This window comes from Mobula hypostoma, chromosome 3, assembly GCF_963921235.1.
Source record: "Mobula hypostoma chromosome 3, sMobHyp1.1, whole genome shotgun sequence".
NCBI classification, from domain to species: Eukaryota; Metazoa; Chordata; class Chondrichthyes; order Myliobatiformes; family Myliobatidae; genus Mobula; species Mobula hypostoma.
The window spans coordinates 25,350,318-25,365,820 of record NC_086099.1 but is presented as its reverse complement, the minus strand read 5'-3'; positions in this window follow the sequence as shown (position 1 = coordinate 25,365,820).

Genomic DNA, 15,503 nt, shown 5'->3' with positions numbered 1-15,503 from the left:
ATACTGTACCATCAGAGTACATACATGTCACCATATACAACCACAAGATCCTTTTTCTGCAGCCATACTTAGCAAATCTATAGTAACTGTAAACTGTAATCATCAGGAATTGTTAACTATAAACAAACTTTATACTTTATATACTTTATACTTTATTGTCGCCAAACAATTGATACTAGAGCGTACAATCATCACAGCGATATTTGGTTCTGTGCTTCGCGCTCCCTGGAGTACAAATTGATAGTAAGTATTAAAAGTTCGAATTATAAATCATAAATAGAAAATAGAAAAATGGGAAGTAAGGTAGTGCAAAAAAAACCCGAGAGGCAGGTCCGGATATTTGGAGGGTACGGCCCAGATCCGGGTCTGGATCCGTTCAGCAGTCTTATCACAGTTGGAAAGAAGTTGTTCCCAAATCTGGCCATACGAGTCTTCAAGCTCCTGAACCATCTCCCAGAGGGAAGAGGAACGAAAAGTGTGTTGGCTGGGTGGGTTGTGTCCTTGATTATCCTGGCAGCACTGCTCCGACAGCATGCGGTGTAAAGTGAGTCCAAGGACGGGAGATTGGTTTGTGCAAATGCAGATATAAATAAATAGCAATAAATAATGATCATGAAATAATAATGTAACAGAGTCCTTAAATGACTGTGGTTATTCCTCTTTGTTCAAGAGCCAATGGTCGATGGGTAATAACTATTCTTGAACCTAGTGGTGTGAGTCCTGAGGCACCTGTACCTTCTACCTGATGGCAGCAGTGAGAAAAGAGCATGGCCTAGGGGGTGAGGGTCTTTGATGATGGATGCTGCTCTTCATAGCAATGTTTCATGTAGATGTGCTCAATGGTTGAGAGGGTTTTACCTGTGTTGTACTGGACCGAATCCATTATCTTTAGTAGGATTTTCCGCTCAAAGGCATTGGTGTTCCCATACCAGGCCGTGATGCAGCCAGTCAGCACACTTCCACTGCACATCTATAGAAGTTTGCCAAGTTTTTTGATGACATGCCGAACCTCCGTAGACTCCTGAGGAAGCAGAGGCTCTGTCATGCTTTCTTCACAGTAATATTTATATGATTGTTCCAGGACATGTCCTCTGAGATAGTGACACCCAGGAATTTAAGTTACTGACTCACTTCACCTCTGATCCTCTGACGGGCTCATAGACCTCTGATTTCCTGCTCCTGAAGTCTACACTCAGCCCTTGCTCTTTGCGGCATTAAATGAGAGGTTGTTGTTATTACACCACTCAGCCAAGTTTTCAATCTCCCCCCTGTCTGGGAGCAGCGGTACGATTTGCGGTCTCATCTGGGGTCTTCTTTGGTTACAGTGGATGACCATGACTACTTTCTTGCCTTCACTAATTTCATTCAATATTGACAGACCATGTTAATTACTAATATTTATTTAGAGACACAGCTTGCACTAGGCCCTTCCGGCCCTTCAAGCTAAGCCGACCAGCAACCCCAGATTTAACCCTAGCCTGATCATGGGGCAAGTTACAATGACCAATTAACCTAGTAATCTTTGGACTGTGGGAGGAAACCAGAGTGCTCGGGGGAAACCCACGCATTCCACAGGGAAGACATATGAACTTCTTACAGAGGACGCCAGGACTGAAATCCGAACTCCTATGCCCCGAGCTGTAATCACTCTAACCACTACACTACCATGGCACAAATGTCGCTACGTTCCATGCAGAGGATGTTTCCTCTAGTGTGGAAATCTAGGACCGGAGAGCACAGCCTCAGAACAGAAGGACATCCCTTTAGAACAGGGATGAGGAGGAATTCCTTGAGTCAGACGCGGGTGAATCTGTGGAATTCATCGCCACAGATGGCTGTGGAGGCCAAGTCACTGGGTGCACTTAAAGCAGATGTTGATAAGTTCCTTATTGATCAGGGCGTCAAAGGTCATGGGTAGAAGGCAGGAGAATGGGGTTGAAAGGAATAATAAATCAGTCATGATGGAATAGCAGCACAGACTCAATATGCTGAATGGCCTAATTCTGCTCCTATGTCTTATATCTAGGTCTAATATCTTACAATTCAATTTGAAATCTCTGATGTTTTTTGGTCTCATTTCTCAAGAAATGCATCCCATTGCTTCAAATAATGTCTGTTTCCATAGCTTTCACTGACTGTTGAAAACATAACTTTATATTATTCTAAGCCCTAACTTTTTATGCAAGTTTCTTATAAATCATCATTATTTATTTTTGTTAGTTCAGTTTTGGGATTTATTTTCACCACTGTCAGAACTTAAAACTAATCACATCAAAATCTTAGTTGCATTGAATTCCAGCTTCCTTGGCTTCATAACTTCAAATTCAGATAAACAGAATAATCTACATTGCTTATCTTCACACAAGCAACAGTATCCACCTTATGATAAGGGAATAAGAATTGTAAGGAATCCTTAGGGCAGGAGTTGAACCCTTGTAAAACAACAACAAAACCTTGTTAGTTTTATACCTCTGTTCCTCTGTTAATAAAACTTGTACTAGCCAATAAACTGATGGTTTTATTGATTTCATCACTTTAATTTCTAGATAGTATAGCATTACGCTTTCAGTATTAAGTATACATATAGCCATGCTGAAGGGCAACCAGGGCTTGTTGAATGGTTGCATCACCGTCTGGTATGGAGAGGCCACTGCACAGGATCAGCAAATTCTGCAGAAAGCTGCACTCTCGGCCAGCTCTGTCATGGGCACTAGCCTCCCCGGTATCTAAGACATCTTCAAAAGTTGATGCCACAAAAAGCCGGCATCCATTATTAAGGACTGCCATCATTCAGGATATCCCCTATTCTTTTTACTACTATCAAAGAGAAGGTACAGGAGCATGAAGACACACAATCAGCACTTTAGAAACTGCTTCTTCCCCTCCACCATCAGAATTCTGAATGTACAATGAACTAACCAATGAATACTACCTCACTATTTTTTTTCTCTCTCTTTATACACTACTAATTTAATTTATTTTTCTATATATACTTATTGTAATTTATAGTGTTTTAATATATATTGGACTGTTCTGCTGCTAAAAAACAACAAATTTCATGAACAAACCCCCAAGTAATGATATTGTCAAGTTGACCGATGACACTACAGTGGTGGAAATCATCGCCGTAGTAACAGGATGGCTTACAGAGAGGAGGTGGAAGAGCTCAAGGCCTGGTGCCAAGCAAATATCCACTTCCTCAATGTCAACAACACAAAGGAGATGATTAGAATAGGCAAAGAAATGGCAGATGGAATATAGTGTTGGGCAGTGTATGGTCGTGCACTTTGGTAACATAATTAAAAGTATTGACTATTTTCTAAATGGAGAGAACATTCAAAAATCTGAGTTGCAAAGGGACTTGGGAGACCTCATGCAGGAATCCCTAAAGGTCAATTTTGAGATTGAGTTGGTGTTGAGAAAGGCATATGCAGTGTTAGCATTCATTTTGAGAGGATTAGACTATAAAAGCAAGGATGTAATGTTGAGGCTTTATAAGGCACTGGTGAGGCCTCACTTGGAGTATTGTGAGCAGTTTTGGGCCCCTTTTCCAAGAAAAGATATGCTCACATTGGAGAGGATTCAAAGGAGGTTCATGAAACTGATTCTGGATTCTGGGATTGAAAGGCTTGTCACATGAGGAGCACTTGATAGCTCTGGGCCTGTACTCACTGAAATTCAGAACAATGAGGGGGATCTCATTGAAACCTACCAAATGTTGAAAGTTCTTGATAGGATATATTTGGAAAGGATATTTCCTATGCTGGGGGAGTCTAAGACCAGAGGACACAGCCTCAGAATAGAGGTATGTTCATCTAGAATGGAGATGAGGAGGAATTTCTTTTGCCAGTAAGTGGTGAATCTGGGGAACTTGTTGCCAGAGGTTGATAGATTCTTGATTAGTCAGGGCATGAAGGCAGTGGGGAGAAGGTGGGAGTTAGGAGTTGAGAGGGAAATGGATCAGCCATGATAAACTGGCAGAGCAGCCTCGATGGGCCAAGTGGCCTAATTCTGCTCCTATATCTTATGGTCTCATGGTCTTATGGTTATCGACTTCAGGAGAACAACACCTCTGCTTTCTGAGGAGGCTAAAGAGAGCGGGACTATGTTCATCTATACTCACGTCATACTACTGATGTGCAGTAGAGAGCATCCTAACAAGCTGCATCACTGCGTGGTGCGGAAATTGCACTGCGGTGCAAAGGAAGGCTCTATAACAGGAAGTCAAAACTGCCCAGTGCATTAGTGGCACCAGCCTACCCACCATCGAGGACATATAGTACAGAAAGGTACCGGAAAAGTGCCAGTAACATCATGAAGGATCCCGCCCATTGTTTGTCCCACTCCCACCAGGGAGTTTACATAGTCTCAAAAACAGTTACTAATAGAGTCAAAAACTGTTACTTTCCCAAGCAGTAAAGCTGATCAACACCTCCACCCACTGACTGACTCCTCGGCACCTAGCACCACTACTTTATCATTTCCTGTCAGTCACCTTATGTACAGATATTCCTGTGCCTAATGTCAACACGACATACAATCACTCTACAAACAGAAGCTTTCTGATGTGTTTATATTTATTGAGTTTTTTTTCTTTTTTTATTATTATGTTCCTCATCTTATTGTGTTTGTTTGTGCTGCATTGGATCCAGAGTAACCATTATTTATTTCTCCTTTACACTTGTGTACTGGAAATGACATTAAACAATCTTGCATCTTGGAATCTAGAATATTGCCGTTTGCCAGTGATATTAAACTTGATTCTGATTCTGATTTTGAATGAGTTTTGTAAGGGATTAACTTCTCCAGGTAAAAATGCATTTTCCTTCATTAATTGATTTGTAGCCTACTTAGGCAACAACTGTAAGTCTTGAACTGTGAGTCCTGAAGAAGGGTCTCGGCCCAAAATGTCAACTGTTTATTTATTTCTGTAGATACCGCTTGACTTGCTAATTTCCTCTAGGGTTCTGTGTCTGTTACTTTGGATTTCCAGCATCTGCAGACATTTTGTAACTGTAAGTCTTGAGAATTTCTCTTTTCTAATCCAGGACAATGACATGGATGAAAAATAATCTCTGCCCAACTTGATTTTTTTTTAACTGTTGCCACATACCACTCAATGCCATTATTTAACTTCTATGGTTTCCACATATGTCTTTTGATCTTTTTAATTTATGGGGTATGTCAATCACTTTCAACTCTTAGTAATACCTTTTTTGGCAAATAAAACTTAACTAAATTTAAACACTGTCTCCATTAATTCATATGTGTTCAAGTTATTTGAACTAGGTATTGTTTATTTAATCTTCTCACAGTACTTTTTGTTACTTAAGAACTGCCTATATATTAGTATTAGGAGTATATTATGCCAATACTAACATTGGTATATTAGCATTAAGAGAAATCTAGTAATTTAACATGAAAATTTCCCCCTATTCTTGAGCCAAAGCGGATGTGAAAAGGTAACTATTTATGAACTTGACTAAACTTTTGTCTTCGTATGTCAATTGCTTCTCTCCCTCTTTGTTTACGCATTTATATTTGAAAACCCTTTTTGTCATGTGAGATGGTCCCAGCATTCATATATATTTAATCTTTTTTTCCTTCTCCTATTACATTCTTCACCTGTTTCTGCTTGTCTGTGTACTTTACCCAATCCCCCTGCTGGCTGGATTCTTTGTAAATTTTGAAAGCCTTCTGCTTATCACTGCCATTACCTGTAAAAGACTGGGGAAGTCCAAAGGGATTGCTTTTTGTTGAACATTCTTCCCCCTTTTATTAAAGAAGATAATAGGAATAATGGAATCATCTTAAATTTCCCTTGATTTTGTTTTAAGAAACATCACTTCTCATGCATACATAAAGGTGTTCAAATAAAGGTTCCTGCCAGCTGGTCATTCCAGTAATATAATTTAAAGGCAACAGATTAGTATGGCTCCATTGCGAACAGCTGAATGGGGGGAGGCTGGTGAAATATTTTGCTGGGAAGGTTGAGAGCCAGTCTAGAGTTGTCTGAGCACAGGAAATCACACCAAAAACTGGCAATAAAAAATCCTATCCCTCTTTCAATAGATTACCATCTCTTGACCATTAATCTTTTGTTTTTGTGAATGAAGTAGCTTGAATTTGATTCAAAACATTTCTTTTTAAGGTCACCTACAGGAATCTATGTACTTGCAAGACCAAACTGCAACCCATTTCTCTCAGCAATCATCAGCACTCGTTAGACATGCATCATGGGAAATTGTAGGAATCTGTTCCAGTGAATGAACAGAAAATAAGGGACTGTCAACCAACAATTTCCCATAATGCATTGTGTTTGAAGTCTACTGGGACTGCTGGATCACATAATCAGTATTCCAAATATGATCTTATCAATAGTTGATATAAGATTAGACTAATTTTCTTTATTCATTGTCAAATGTTTAGTTCAAGACAATTATTCAGTCTATTTTTTCAATACAATTCATTTTGCACTTAAAGCATCTGTACGTGGCAAAAGGGGGATTTTAAGTATAATATAAAGGGAAATGTTAATATAATTTTGCCTTCAGGGCACAGTTTTTGTCTATTTTGAATGGAACATGTCAGTGTAAAAATGGATGCAAATTCAGTCAGAAGAAACAAAAGTAAATATTATGTATTATAAACAGAATATTTTCTGTAGATGCTGGAAATCCAGAGGAACATGTACAAATGGAGGAACTCAGCAGGTCAGGCTGCATCTTTAGAAAGAAATAAACAGTCGACGATTCAGGTGGAGAATCTTCATCAGGGCTGGAAAGGAAGAGGGAAGAAGCCAGGATGAGAAGGGGGAAAGGAAGGAGTACAGGCTGGAGGATGGTAGGTAAAGCCAGGTGAGTGGGTGGGAGGTGTGGGGGAGAGATTAAGTGAGAAACTGGGAGGTGATAGGTGGAAACGGTAAAGGCTGAAGAAAAAGTAATCTGATTGGAGAGGAAGATATGCCTTGTGGAGAAAAGGATGGGCACCAGGGAGAGGCGATGGGTAGGTGAGGAGAAGAGGTAAGAGGAGAGCCAGAATGGGGAATGGAAAAAGAGAGAAGGAGAAGGGGGAGAAATTACCAGAAGTTAGAGAAACTGATGTTCATACTGTCAGGTTGAAGGCTAACCAGATGGAGATGCTCCTCCAACCAAACTATTTACTGTAGAAGCTCACCATACAGCTCTGGCACATCACAGTTGGTGAACAATATACAGTACTGATATAAATTGTCTTCTTGCTGACTGGGTATTTTAATTTCTCTGGATGAATGACAATGAGAAAAATCTGGCATGGGGAATCATTTAATACTTCGGCAAGAAAAACAAAAATCTATCCAGTTCTACTGTGTTTACATCAAAAACAGTAATTTTGGTGCAAGGTTAATCCTTTCATATGCAAAATTTGGCATTAAGTCTTACTTAAGTTGTTTAGTTTCAATCCGTAGAGAGATCTCGACTTAATGGAAACTTCTGTAATTTATCTCAAATTTTGTTTCAGAAAAAAACACTAAAACAGACTTAAAATATCCAACTGATAGTTAACCCATGCAAGAAAGATATTATCTGAATGGTATTTTAATCCTCCATAGACCAATTCTTTCTTATTGCCTATATATATTATACTTCCAATATCTGACCATGTCTTCCTGGTTCTTGTATTATCTACCCATAAATAAAACAGACTAAAAACAAACTAGAGAGAAAATCTGAAGATACTGGAAATCCACAAGCAACATACACAACATGCTGGAGGAACTCAGCAGGCCAGGCAGAATCTATGGAAAAGAGTACAGTTGATGTTTCAGACTGAGACCCTTCAGCAGGAAAGGAAAGGTATGTTTCATCTGGAGTTTCTCTGGTTAGCGGACGAATTTCCTCCATGCTTCTCTGACGTAGTGGGGAACCACACACCAGGCAATTTACAGCAATGGTTTACCATTGACTTCTGCCAGGTGAGATCACCAGCTTGTAACCCACCACAGATGGAAAGCATGCAGGGGAGCCAGCTGGATTCGAACTCGGAATCTTTCGTCCCAAAGTCCGGCACTGATGCCACTACGCCACCAGCCAGGTCCCTTCAGCAGGACTGGAGCAAAGAAGATGAGTAGATTTTAAAAAGTAGGGGAAGGGAGAGAGAAACATAAGATGATAAGTGAAACCGGGAGGGGGAGGGATGAAATAAAGAGATGAGAAGTTGATTGGTGGAAGAGATATGGGGCTGCAGAAGGGGGAATCCAATCAGAGAGGACAGAAGGCCATGGAAGAAAGAAAAGAGGGAAGGTGATGGGCAGGCAAGGAGATAAGGTGAGAGAGGGAAAAGGGAATGGTGAAGGAGAGAGGTGTCATTACTGGAAGTTCAAGAAACCAATGTTCATGCCATCAGGTTGGAGGCTACCCAGACAGAATATAAGGTGTTGTTCCTCCAACCTGAGTGTGGTCTCATCATGGTAGTAGAGGAGGCCATGTATTGACATATCAGAATGGGAATGGGAAGTGGAATTAAAATGGGTGGCCACTGAGAAATCCTGCTTTTTCTGGCAGACAGAGCGTAGATGCTCGGCAAAGTGGTCTCCTAATCTACATCAGGTCTCATCGATACACAGGAGGCCACACTGTGAGCAACAGACACAGTATATGAACCCAACAGACTCACAGGTGAAGTGTCACCTCACCTGGAAGGAATATTTGGGGCCCTGAATGGTAGTGAGGGAGAAGATGTAGGGGCAAGTGTAGCACTTGTTCCACTTGCAAGGATAAGTGCCAGGAGGAAGATCAGTGGGGAGGGACAAATAGACAAGGGAATCATATAGGGAGTGAGTCCTGTGGAAAGCAGAAAGTTGCGGGGGAGAGGGAAAGATGTGCTTGGTGGTGGGATCCCGTTGGAGATGGTGGAAGATTTTGTTTGGGGAGGAGAAGATGGTGGCACGACGCAGCACGCATGGCCTCTCCAGTGATGAATATCTGTTATCTGTTAAGTAGGATGCCGTGCACAATTCTGGTTTGATGGAGGCAGATGTGAGAGCACAGAGGAACATCTGGTGAAACCTCTGATATGCCTGTTTCGCTGCTGCCGCTACTGTGTAATCCGAAATATCTGGAGGTGAAGGCCCCGAATTCTTGGTTTTCTTGTTGCTCTGCGGCCAGGGTGGGGTCGAAGCGCTCGGCAGAGATGGTGCTCGGTGCTTGGTTTTGGAGGGTTGGCCGGAGGCTCGAAATTTTGGGACGGACTCAGAGTCGGCTGTGGTCGGGTGCTTCCAGGATGCTGCATCGGCAAGTTTGCGGCGCTGGAAGCTCATGGCAGAGAGAATTTCTCCCTTCTAGTGTCTGTGTGAGATGTTGGGGCTATCGGGACTTTGAGACTTTTTTTTACCCTGTCCATGGTCTGCTCTTATCAAATTACGGTATATGTAACTATATGTTATAATTATGTGGTTTTTGTCAGTTTTAGTCTCGGTCTGTGTTGTGTTTCTGTGATATCATACCGGAGGAACATCGTATCATTTTTTAATGCATGCATTTCTAAATGGCAATAAACGAGGACTGAGTGTCATCATAATCTAATCCAATCTAATCTAAAGTTATAGAGAATTATCCACTGGACACGGAGGCTGGTGGGGTGGTAGGTGAGGACAAGAGGAATCCTATCCCTGATAGGGAATTATATTTTCCCTACAATTATAATTATAGAATTTTATTTTGTCTTTACATATTGATCTAATGTGATATTCTGTTGCCCTTTTGGAGGAATCGGATAACCAAAATTATTCCAAGGGTGAATATAAATCTGCGATATAATTGTTAATCCTAAAAATGTCGAATCAGGCAGAACACATATAAAGTATTGCTAGTGAATTAATGACAACTCAGTCTATAAATGCTTTGAGTTTTCTGAGTGAGTACAAGACAGAAACACAAGAAGAATGTTGGAACAGTATAATATCAGACTGACATAATGACATGGTATTTAGTCTGTTTCCAGCTTGGGTTTGATCCTAATCTCTAGTGTTGTTTATATGGAGTTACAGAGTCACAGCACACCTCAGCACAGAAACAGGCCCTTCGGTCCATCTAGTCCTTGCCAAACTGTTGTTCTGCCCAGTCACGTCATTCCGTACCTGCACCATTATACCCCTCCCATTCACTAACTTATCAAAAATTCTCTTAAACATTGAAATCGAACACACATTCACCACTTCCACTGTCAGCTCGTTCCATACTCGTACCCATTAAATATTTCACCTTTCACCCTTAACCATAAGATATAGGAGCAGAGTTAGGCTATTAGGGCCCATCACATCTGTTCAACCATTTCATCATGCTGATCCAATGTTCCTCTCAGCCCCAATCTCCTGCCTTCTCCCCGTATCCCTTCATGCCCTGACCAATAAAGAATCTATCAATCGTTGCCAAAATTATACATAAATGCTTGGCCTCCACAGCTGCCTGCGGCAAAGAATTCCACAGATTCACCACACTCTGGTGAAGAAATTCCTTCTCATCTTTGTTCTTAAAGGACACGCCTCTATCTGAGGCTTGTGTCCTTTGGTCTTAGACTCTCCCACCAGAGGAAACATCCTATGCACATTCACTCTATCAAGATCTTTCCCCATTCAATAGGTTTCCATGAAGTCACCCCTCATACTTCTGAATTCCAGAGAACCCTCTGCAGTTTCAGCATATCCCTTCTACGTTAAGGGGCCCCAAACTGCTCACAATACTCCAATTGAGGCCTCGCCAGTGTTAAGTTACAACATTACATCCTTGCTTTTTTATTCTGGTCCTCTTGACATGAATGCTAAGATTGCATTTGCCTTCCTCACCACAGACTCAACCTGCAAATTAACCTTAGGGAATCCTGCACAGGGGCCCCAAATCCCTTTGCACTTCAGTTTTTTTGTATTTTCTTTCCATTTGGACAATAGTCAACCCTTTACTTCTTCTACCAAAGTGCATGACCATACAATTCCTTCCACCTGCCATTTCATTGCCCATTCTCCTAATCTGTCTAAGTCCTTCTGTAGCCTCTCCTATTCCTCAAAACTACCTGTGCCTGCCGCAATCTTCATATCATCACAAACTTTGCAACAAAGCATCAATTCCATCATCCTAAACACTGACGTAATGTAAAAAGAATCAGTCCCAACACAGACCCCCGTAGATACCACTAGTCACTGGCACCCAGTCAGAAAAGGCTCCCTTTATTTCCAGTCTTTGCTTCCTGACAATCAGCCACTGCTTTATCCATGCTAGAACCTTTCTTGTAATACCATGGGCTCATATCTTGTTAAGCAGCCTCACTTGTGGCACCTTGTCAAAGGCCTTCTAAAAATCCAAGTACTCAATATTAACTGATTCTCCTTTGTCTATCCTGCTTGTTAACTCTTCAAAGAATTCCAACAGATTTGACAGGCAAGATTTTCCCTTGAAGAAACCATGCTGACTACGGCCTATTTTATCATGTGCCTCCCAGTAACCTGAGACCTTATCCTTAGTACTCGACTCCAATATCTTCCCAAACACTGAGATCAGTATAGTTTCCTTTCTTCTGCCTCTCTCCCTTCTTGAAGAGTAGAGTGACATTTATAATTTTCCAATCTTTCAGAACCATTCCAGATTATGTTGATTCTTGAAGGAGCATTACTGATGCTTCCACAATCACTTCACCTCCTCTTTTAGAACTCTGGGGTGTGCACCATCTGGTCCAGGTGACTTATCCAACTTCAGACCTTTCTGTTTCCCAAGAACCTTCTCTCTAGTTATGGTAACTTCACACACTTCATGCCCCCCGAAGAAGAATACTGATTCAGTTTGTCTGCTATTTCATTGTCCCCTGTTACTACCTCTGCAGCATCGTTTTCCAGCGGTCCAATATCCACTCATTTCTCTTTTACACTTCTTGTATCTTAAGAAACCTTTGGTATCCTCTTTTATAATATTGACGAATGTATTTCCATATTCCATCATTGCCTTCTTAATTACTTTTTTAGTTGCCTTATGTTGATTTTTAAAAGCTTCCCAATCCTCTAACTTCCCACTAATTGTTGCTTTATTATATGCCCTCTCTTTGGCTTTTACATTGGTTTTGACTTCTCTTCTTAGCCATGGTAGTGTCATCTTTCCTTTAGAATACTTCTCCCACTTTGGGATGTATATATCCCGTGCCTTCCAAGTTGTTTATAGAAATTCCAGCCGTTGCTGCTCTGCCATCGTTCCTGCCAGTGTTCTTTTCCAATCATTTCTGGCCAGCTCCTCTCTCATGCCTCTGCAATTCCTTTTACTCCACTGTAACACAGATACACCTGACTTTAGTTTCTCCTTCTCAGATTTCAGGATGAATTATGATCACTTGCCTCAAAGAGTTCTATTACCTTAAGCTCTCTAATCAATTCCATTCCATTGCACAACACCCAATCCAGAACAGCTGATCCACTGATGGGCTAAAAAGCCATCAGGTAGTCACTCCGGAAATTCCCTCTCCTGTAGTCCAGCATCAACCTGATTATCCCATTCTATGTGCAGACTGAAGTCCTCCATGACTATTTTAACATCGTCCCTTTGGCATGCACAGTCTACGTCCCATTGTAATTTGTAGGCCACATCCTTACTACCGTTTGGGGGGCTGTATGCAGCTCACATCAAGGTATTTTTACCCTTGCATTTCCTTAGCTCTATCGAGAGTGATTCAACACCTTCCACCTCCATGTCACCTCTTTCCAAAGGATTTGATTTCATTTTTTACCAAGAGAGCAACACCGCCTCCTCTGCCTTCCTGACTATCTTTTCGATACAATGTGTATCATTCGACATTAAGCTCCCAGCTATAATCTTTCAGCCATGATTCAGTGATGCCTACAGCTTCATACCTGTCAATCTGCAACTGTGGTCAAGTTCATCTACCTTATTCGGTATATTGAGATACAACACCTTCAGTCCTGTATTCACCCTTTTTGATTTTGTCCACCTTTTACATTGCAACTCATCCTGTTGACTGCAATGTTGCCCTATCAACAGCCTCTCCAGACTACACATTGCCTCTGTTTGTAAACCAGCTACCTCATCTTCAGCACTATTATCCAACTTTTCTACGACATTTCTTACATTGAAGTATAGGCAGCTCAGGACACTAGTCGTACCATGCTCAACCTTTTGATTCCTAACTTTGTCTGAGGTCTTACCAACATCTGCCTCCACAACCTCTCCACTTCCTGTTCTGGCACTCTGGTTCCCATCTCCCTGCAGCTCTAGTTTAAACCCCACTGTGCAGCATTAACAAACCTTCATGCTAGGATATTAGTCCCCCTCCCTTTCAGGTGCAAACAGTCCCTTCTGTACAGGTCTCACCTTCCCTGGAAGACAACCCAATGATCAAAAAACCTATGCCCTTCCTCCTACACCAAATCCTTAGCCATGTATTAAACTGTATAATCTTCTTAGTTCTGACCTCACAAGCACGTGACATGGGTAGCAATCCTGAGGTCACAACTTTGGAGGTCCTACCCTTTAACTTAACACCTAACCCCCTGAACTCCCTATGCAGAACCTCGTCACTTGTCCCACCCATGTCGTTGGTACCTTCATGGACCACAATTTCTGGCTGTTCACTCTCCCACTTAAAAATACTGAGGACTCGATCCAAGATATCCTGGTTCCTGGCACCTGGGAGGTAAAATACCATCCGGGAATCTTATTCTTGCCCACAAACCTGTCCATTGCCCTGACTAGTTCCTCTCTAGTTCTTGTCTCATCCAAGAAAAAGCCAGCTTGCATTTATCCTATTTCTACCCTTCATAATTTTGAATATCTCTATCATATCTCCCCTCATTCTTCTATGCTCCAGGGAGTTGGAGCATTCTCCCTGCGACCTTCAGGGCTTTCCCCAAGTATCTTGCTTTCCTCCCATGCCTCAAGGATGCACCAAGGGATTAATTGGCTCAGCAAAGTAACACAGAACACAATCACTGTGTATTTAATACATCGGTAATATTAGATTATATTAGATTAGACTATGAGGACACGCAGTCCTCTTTTATTGTCATTTAGTAATGCATGCATTAAGAAATGATACAATGTTCCTCCAGTGTGATATCACAGAAATACAAGACAGACAAAGACTGAAAAACTGAGAAAAAACACATAATTATAACATATAGATACAACAGTGCAAGCAATACTGTAATTTGATGAAGAACAGACCATGGGCACGGTAAAAAAAAGTCTCAAAGTTTCTTGAAAGTCCCATCATCTCATGCAGACGGTAGAAGGAAGAAAACTCTCCCTGCCATGAGCTTCCAGCACCGCAAACTTGCCGATGCAGCATCCTGGAATCCTGGAAGTCCAACTCTGAGTCCATCCAAAAACTTCGAGCCTCCAACCAGCCCTCCAACACCAAGCACCGAGCAGCATCTCTGCCAAGTGCTTCAATCCCAGCCCTGGCCGCCAGCAACAGGCAAAGCCGAGGATTTGGGGCTTTCCCCTCCGGAGATTCTTGATTGCACAGTAGCAGTGGCAGCGAACCGGGCATTTCAGAAGTTTCTCCAGATGTTCCTCTGTGCTTCTCACGGCTGTCTTCATCAAACCAGAATTGTGCACGGCCTCCTATTTACAAATACGATATCATTCACCGGAGAGGCAGCGCGCGCTGCGTTGCGCTGCCATCTTCTCCTCCCCCCTACTAATATTTGAGTAATCTTGTAGATATATTGTCTGATTAAGCATTTTTTGTTTAAATAATTCTTTTAAATAATTCTTGTAAATAGACGAAGTAAGTGAATGGCATGCGTCATCACGGCACCGTGTCACAAGTGCACGCCTCGCTTAAAGTAAAAGCAAAGTTGGACTCGTATTCCCAGCTCCATGTTTCCTTTCTGTCATTTTAATGTTTTGGCACTACAAAATATACAAAGAACATCCAGCCAACCACAACACACCCACATAGACAGTTCTGTAACCCCAGGACAGGCCTCAGCAGGTTAAATAGCCTCCTCCTACAGTATATTGTAAGAAAATATGAAAATATAAGAATTTTTTGCTCTTATATATTGACAAAACACAAATCTTATCAGTTATAATATTAAGACCCTAAGGTTTCTTTCAATAATATATTTGCTTCATAATTCAGAATTATTGCTTGGGATTTTGCAAGTAGCTGCTGATATTCCCAAGGGTTTGTCATGAACTTTCTGACTCTGTTGGGAAAGGTTAGTGGTGAATTTGGATGCAGAAAAAATACTAGTATGATTTTGTGCCCTTGGCCATTGTTTATAGAGTTCCTAAGCCTGGAAACAGGCAACTTGCCCCCAACATCCATTCTAATAGCTATGCATCCATACCTATTAATCTCATCTTCCAGACTTGGCCTATAGCCTCTAAGTTTGAGCAATTTAAATGCTTCTCAAAACTTGTTAAATGTTGTCAGTGACTATGTTTCCAACACTCTAGTGATGTTAGACATCCTAACACAGGTATTCTCTGTTACGTCTAGGCACAGCAACCTTAATCACA